At 49.0% G+C, this 5,760-nt stretch overlaps 1 long non-coding RNA gene across 2 annotated transcripts; it reads left to right on the forward strand.

The window, feature by feature from the left end:
* Positions 1-1,451: 1,451 nt before the first annotated feature.
* On the forward strand, positions 1,452-5,415 carry LOC117803682. 2 transcript variants are annotated; one of them, XR_004627616.1, is made up of 4 exons: positions 1,452-1,589; positions 2,419-2,643; positions 4,926-5,011; positions 5,280-5,415. It is a non-coding gene; the product is annotated as an uncharacterized LOC117803682 (long non-coding RNA). The 2 variants fall into 2 exon arrangements; XR_004627617.1 differs by lacking the exons at positions 4,926-5,011; positions 5,280-5,415 and adding an exon at positions 3,013-3,369.
* Positions 5,416-5,760: the final 345 nt, after the last annotated feature.

Consider the following 5,760-nt stretch of genomic DNA (forward strand, 5'->3'; position numbering starts at 1 on the left):
GTCCTTTCTGCTGGGCCCTGGACCGTCCCTCAGGGGTGTGGGGCAGAGGTCTCTGCATTTATGTGAACCCCCTCCCCCACTCTCAGCTCAGAGTCTTCTTCCCCTAACTATGTCGGGGCCATGAAGAATGAGTCAGCTGGTCGCATGGCTCCCAGGGCCACCTTCCAGGTGACAGAGACAAATATAGCAGTCGGGCAGGACATAAAGACCTGCCCAGACGAGCAGGACTTATGTTCTTGCCCTGTGAAAACACTTTGCCATGTGGTTCATTAAAAAGCAAGTGTTGTCTTCCCGGCTGTGTCTTCGTGGGCAGTGGCTTGCTGTGGAACCAGTCTGATGTCTCCTCAAAGCTGCCTTGTCTCTTTTTTAACAGCTGATGATGGAGGATTGCTGAGGCCAGAGCTGAGTCACCTTCAACGCAGGCTTCTTTTGTGTGGGCTGCCAATTGCCAGAGAGGCCTTGTCTGCTTTTCTGATGCAAGGAGCGGCAAGCTCTCATCTCGGCCTCAATGTCAACCTGCTGGCTGGCTTTGTCCATGTGGCTCCATGAAACAATGTAGCCTGGAGAGGGAGAGGGAGAGAGAGAGAGACAGAGACAGAGACAGAGAAAGAGGGAGAGAGAGAGGGAGAGAGAGAGAGAGATGGAGAGAGGTGGTAGGGAGCGAGGGAGGGAAGGGAGAGGCAAGACCACTGAATCCAGAGACCTCCAGGTCACACAGCGCTGGCAGGACCAAGCAGAGGGAAGAAGTCTCATTTAGAATCTGTCTCTGCCTCTCATGTTGCTGTTGCTCCTGGTTTATAAGCTGGGAATCTTGCCTCCAGGAAGAGGTTTTACTCCCTGTCCTAAACCTTTGTTTCTGCATCTGTGAAATGATGAACTAATATCACCTAAGTCAGAGGGCCGATGGGGGACTGATTTATCTAATACCAAAGGCAAACTGCCCGCAACCCTAGCTGCTACCCTCAGACTGTGCAGGTTCTCCTGCTGGACACTTCCCCAGGCCACTAGACACCCCCTCCCTAGAGGATTCTAAGCTTTGCTGAGTTGTGCCTGCGGTCCTAACTAGGACAGGAGAGCGGCGTTCGCCAGGACGACGGCGCTCCGTTTTGGCCATCTAGCCGAGTGTCTGCAGCGCAAAGAGTTATGACACTGGTATTTTGTTGAATGATGACACTGTAAAATGTTGGAACAAACTCTTAAAGGACCCCTCCCCCCCAGTCTTTTGCATTCTGCTCCACCCCTCTCCAAACCATATTGGCCAGAGGCAATGGAGTCATCTTTGTGAAGGACAAATCCAACTTCCCCACCTTTCCTTAAAGTCCTACTCTTCCTTTTACAGACAAAGAATATCCCAGAACCCATCCTCAGTCCCTGGCCTTTCCGATTTGTGATTCAGCCTCTCCGTCCCCAGTGTCTCAGGGTGGCTCCCGGACACCATACATTTCCAGCATCCTTGTCCTTTCCCAGGAGATTCCCTCCACCTGAAATATCTCTTCTGTTTGGAAGTCTTCTCGCTTGTTCTTCCTGGGGCACCTCTACACATTCCGTCCTCTGCGAAGCCTTCCTTGACACAGTCATCACGTGTCCAGGTAGGACCGACCCCTCACTTTGTGTCCTTGACTCTGTCCTACCCTCCACTTCCAATGCCAGATGCACATTTGTCTCCCCCTAGCAAGAGACAGCAAATCTGGGAGCGGATGGGGTGGGAGGCAGTGGGGGATGGGAGGGTGGGGGGAAGACCTCTGCTCTGAGCGAGAGGTCCGAGAAGGGGGCGGCGGCAAGGGCAAGCCCACCCCAGGACACCTGCGGCAGCAGCCACTGGGGCTGTGTCCGGAAACAGGCTGCGCACCAGGTGAGTGCGTGTGCACCAGCCTGCCCGTGCCGAGGCCTGGCATGGCTCCCGGAGTCAGGCGCTGATCCAAATTAGGCTCGAATTCCCTCTGTAAGCAAACAGCAGGACGGGGAACAGAGGCGCCTGCTAATTTTGAGTGCATCAACGCTTTCTCTGCTGGAGATGGGCTTAAAGTGCTCAAGGATCAAGCCAGGACCCCTTGCTAAATCCCCTGGGCCTCCGTGATGCTGGAGGTGTGTGCCGGGGGTTTTGCTTCTGACTTTGAGAATTGGTTATCTGGCATGTGATATCTACCTGGATTCTGGACATTTTGAAATAGAAAACGGAAATTAAGGGCATGATGGAAAGAACAAAAGCTTTGCAGTCTGACGGGTCTGGGTTTCTCCCACTGAGTAGCCATGGTATCACTTAACTCTCTGAGACTCAGTTTACCTTTCTGTAAAATGGTGATGGTATAGAACCTGACATATGCCCTACTGAGGGTTATATGATACTTCACTGTATCCTGACGTCTAGTGCTTGCTACAGAGCAGTGGGTCTCAACTAGGGGCACCTTTGTCCTCCAGGGCATACTTGGCAATATTTGGAGACATTTTTGATTGTCACAACTGGGGCGTATGCAACTGGCATCTAGCAGGTAGAGGCCAGAGATGCTGTTAAACGTTCTATAATGCACGGGACAGCGCCCTAGCCCCCAACGAGGAATCATCCAGCCTACAGTGTCAACAGTGCTGAGATTGAGAAGCCTGCCTTACTGGAGTAAGTCTGGCCATCTGGAACCAGTAACAATAGTAAGTATTAAAATATAATTATTGGGGTGCCTGGGTGGCTCAGTTGGTTAAGCGGCTGACTCTTGATTTTGGCTCAGGTCTTGATCTCGGGGTCCTGGGGTAGAGTCCTGTGTCAGGCTCCACACTCAGTGAGGAGTCGGTCTGAGGGTCCTCTCTGTCCCTCTGCCCCTCCCCCTGCTCTCTCTATCTCTCTAAAATAAATAAACCTAAAAAATATTAAAATATAATTATTATCTCTTTCCACTTATATTTACTGAATATATATTTAGGGAGTGTGGGAGAAGCTGCCATTAGGAATGGCTGTAATTTCTTCAGTGTTCTTCCTTTGGAAGGGTGGGGTCTCTGTCACCTCTCCTTGAACCTCGGCAGGCTCTGCAACTGCTTTGATCAATAGGAATACGGTGTACGTGCTGATATGCTGGTTTATGAAACTAGCAGCTTCTACTCCCTGCCTCTTGGAACGTCTGTCCTCTTTGGGAATCCTGAAATACCATGTGAGAAGTCTGGCTCCTCGAGATTCCTGTGCTGGGAGCTCAAGGCAGGCAACGTGGTGGGCAGTCCCAGTGAAGTCTAACCTTCCATTCACCCTTGCCAACTAGCATTCATGGGGGCAGATACTCTTGGACCCTCCAGGAGAGCCCGTCCAGAGATGACTACTACTGGTGAAGTGATGTAGCCAGCATCATGTGGGGGATTACCCAATGGGGTCCTGTCTGAATTCCTTTTCCACAGAACTGTGAGATATAATAAAACGTTTATTGTTTTAAGCTATGATGTGTAATTTGGGTAATTGGTTTTGTACCAAAACATGGCCAAACAGAAGGATCAAACGTCTTTAAGTAATTCATAGTATCCTGATAAGAAAAGATGCCATAGATGAAAAAGAGAAAAATGCAAAACTGAACATTTGTAAGTTATGGTCATTAAATGGGAACCACTACAACGACTTCAAAGATCCCTGGTTTTAAATCTCAAAGATCAAAAGTCTTACTACCCTGAATGATGTTGGGCCAGTTTCTTGACCTCTTAGAGCCTTACGGTCTTGAACTGTGTATGTGGAAAATAAAGCCTACTGCATAGGGTTATTCTGAATATCCACAGAGGAGAATATATATGAAATATATATGAAAATGCCTAATGCAGTTATTGGCACAAAGCAGGCACTTGTTAGCGTTTGCTGACTTGTAATACTTTTAGAGGCTAGGAGGGAAAGGATTAGTAAGAATTTGTGCTATGGGGAATCATTTGTGACAATCATGAATCTCGAGGAAAATCATAAATTATTATAATTTCAGACTGCTTCCTGAAATAAAACAGACAATGTTTTGATTCGCCGTTGTGTGAAGGTAGGGTGGGGATGAAGTGTATAGTTGTCTGGTGAGCGGCCTCAGGGGATCATTCTAAGAATCCGTTTGAGTGTGGTCTAGGAGCAGTCTGAGAAAGAACTCCATTAATACACATATTGGACTTCAGTCACAGAGAGAACGGAAAGAGGGTAAGTGGGAGAGGCAATAGAAGCTAAATTTCAAAGATGAACTGCTCACGTCCCAGGAGAAAGTCTCTTGTGCATAAGCAGCAAAGCCTGGTGAGCTGGATTTAGCAACTGCACTCAAGGGTTGGAGGGGAGTGGGTCTTGGCTTGAGTGCCGTGACCGCAATGCTTACACAACTTGGCAGGGCTGGGGTGGGGCATTGCACCTGAGAAGAAAGTGGTTGCAAAGCACTCTGAGAGTCTGAGCAGTACTGCTGTGGGATCCTTCTTTGAAAAGAAGAACACAGAATGGGAAACATTTCCTTGCCAAGAGAAGACGAGTGAGCCAGCAGCCTGGAACTGAGAATGAGCAATGTTGTCTGACGAGGGTAGCTGGGGAATGAGCCGGCGGGGGGTGGGGAGCTAGCAGGAGCTCTAGGAATGGCCTCCCAGAAATATTAGCAGGGCCATAGCAGCATGGAGGTCCAACTTAGGGACTCATGACGAGAAGAAGGTTAAGGAGAGGGACCCTTGAAGGCAGCGAGAATGCCGTGAACTTAGAAATGTGGAGACAACAGAGCCAGGAATTTTAGGTCCAAATTGGAGTCCCCAGGCTGATGAAGCCTGGAGGCATTTAGCTTACAGTGACATAATAAGGAAATAATCCTGAACTGTGAGTCTCTTAACCTTGCAGGACTTGCAAGCTCTGTCCAAACGAGTCGTTTGCAAGATGCTCCTTTCAGACAACTCAAGCTCTTTCCGCTCTTCCTATAACTCTAGCTGTACGTTTTGTGTACTTTGTTTCCCTACAGGTCATAACTGGTCTGAAACTGGGCAGATGATGGCTTCATGTCTCCAGAAAGTTGGGGAATAGCTCATGACCCTGGCACAGAACAAGGTACGATCACCGTAGGGAGAAAGTTAGAACACACCACTCAAACCATGGCTCGGTGAAAGTTGGGCTTGGCCTCTAGCTGGTAGCACATCCCGACTCACCCAGTCCTCCAGAGGGGAGCAGGAGGCCAGGCTGAGCTCCATTCCACTCCCTCCCCTGCCATGTCTATACTGTAGATTTTGCCCCCAACTCACTACCCTGCCAGGTAGCCCTCACCTGCATGCTTCCACAGCGTTTCTCCTGGGTGCTTGTATCATGTTTCTTCTCACAGGGAAGTGAAGAGCCCCGTACTCTGGGATAAAAACTGGGGTGTGGAATAAACAAGCTTTCCCAGTGTCATGATTTACCAACTCTATGACTTAGAATTTCTGGACTTGCTTCTTTCATCTGTGAAATAAGAATGAGAAACCAACCTTTCCCACAGGTATGTTAAGGAGATGGAGGTTAGAATGTTCTGTAATATCAGGGCACCTGGTGGCTCAAGGTGATTAAGTGTGTCTGGCTCTTGGTTTTGGCTCAGGTCACGACCTCAGGGTCATGAGGTTGAGCCCTGCTCAGCATGGAGTCTGCTTGAGATTCTCTCCCTCTCCCTCCGCCCTTCCACTACTCACTTGCTCTCTCTCTCTCTCTCTCTCAAATAAATACATAAATAAAATTTTTAAAAAATGCTCCGCAGTACCCATTGGAGGTTCTTTGGGTGATTGCTTCATTATCTCCTCATCAGTCCAGGCTGGACTGGTCTTGTTCTAAAC

This window comes from Ailuropoda melanoleuca, chromosome 9, assembly GCF_002007445.2.
Source record: "Ailuropoda melanoleuca isolate Jingjing chromosome 9, ASM200744v2, whole genome shotgun sequence".
Classification (NCBI taxonomy): domain Eukaryota; kingdom Metazoa; phylum Chordata; class Mammalia; order Carnivora; family Ursidae; genus Ailuropoda; species Ailuropoda melanoleuca.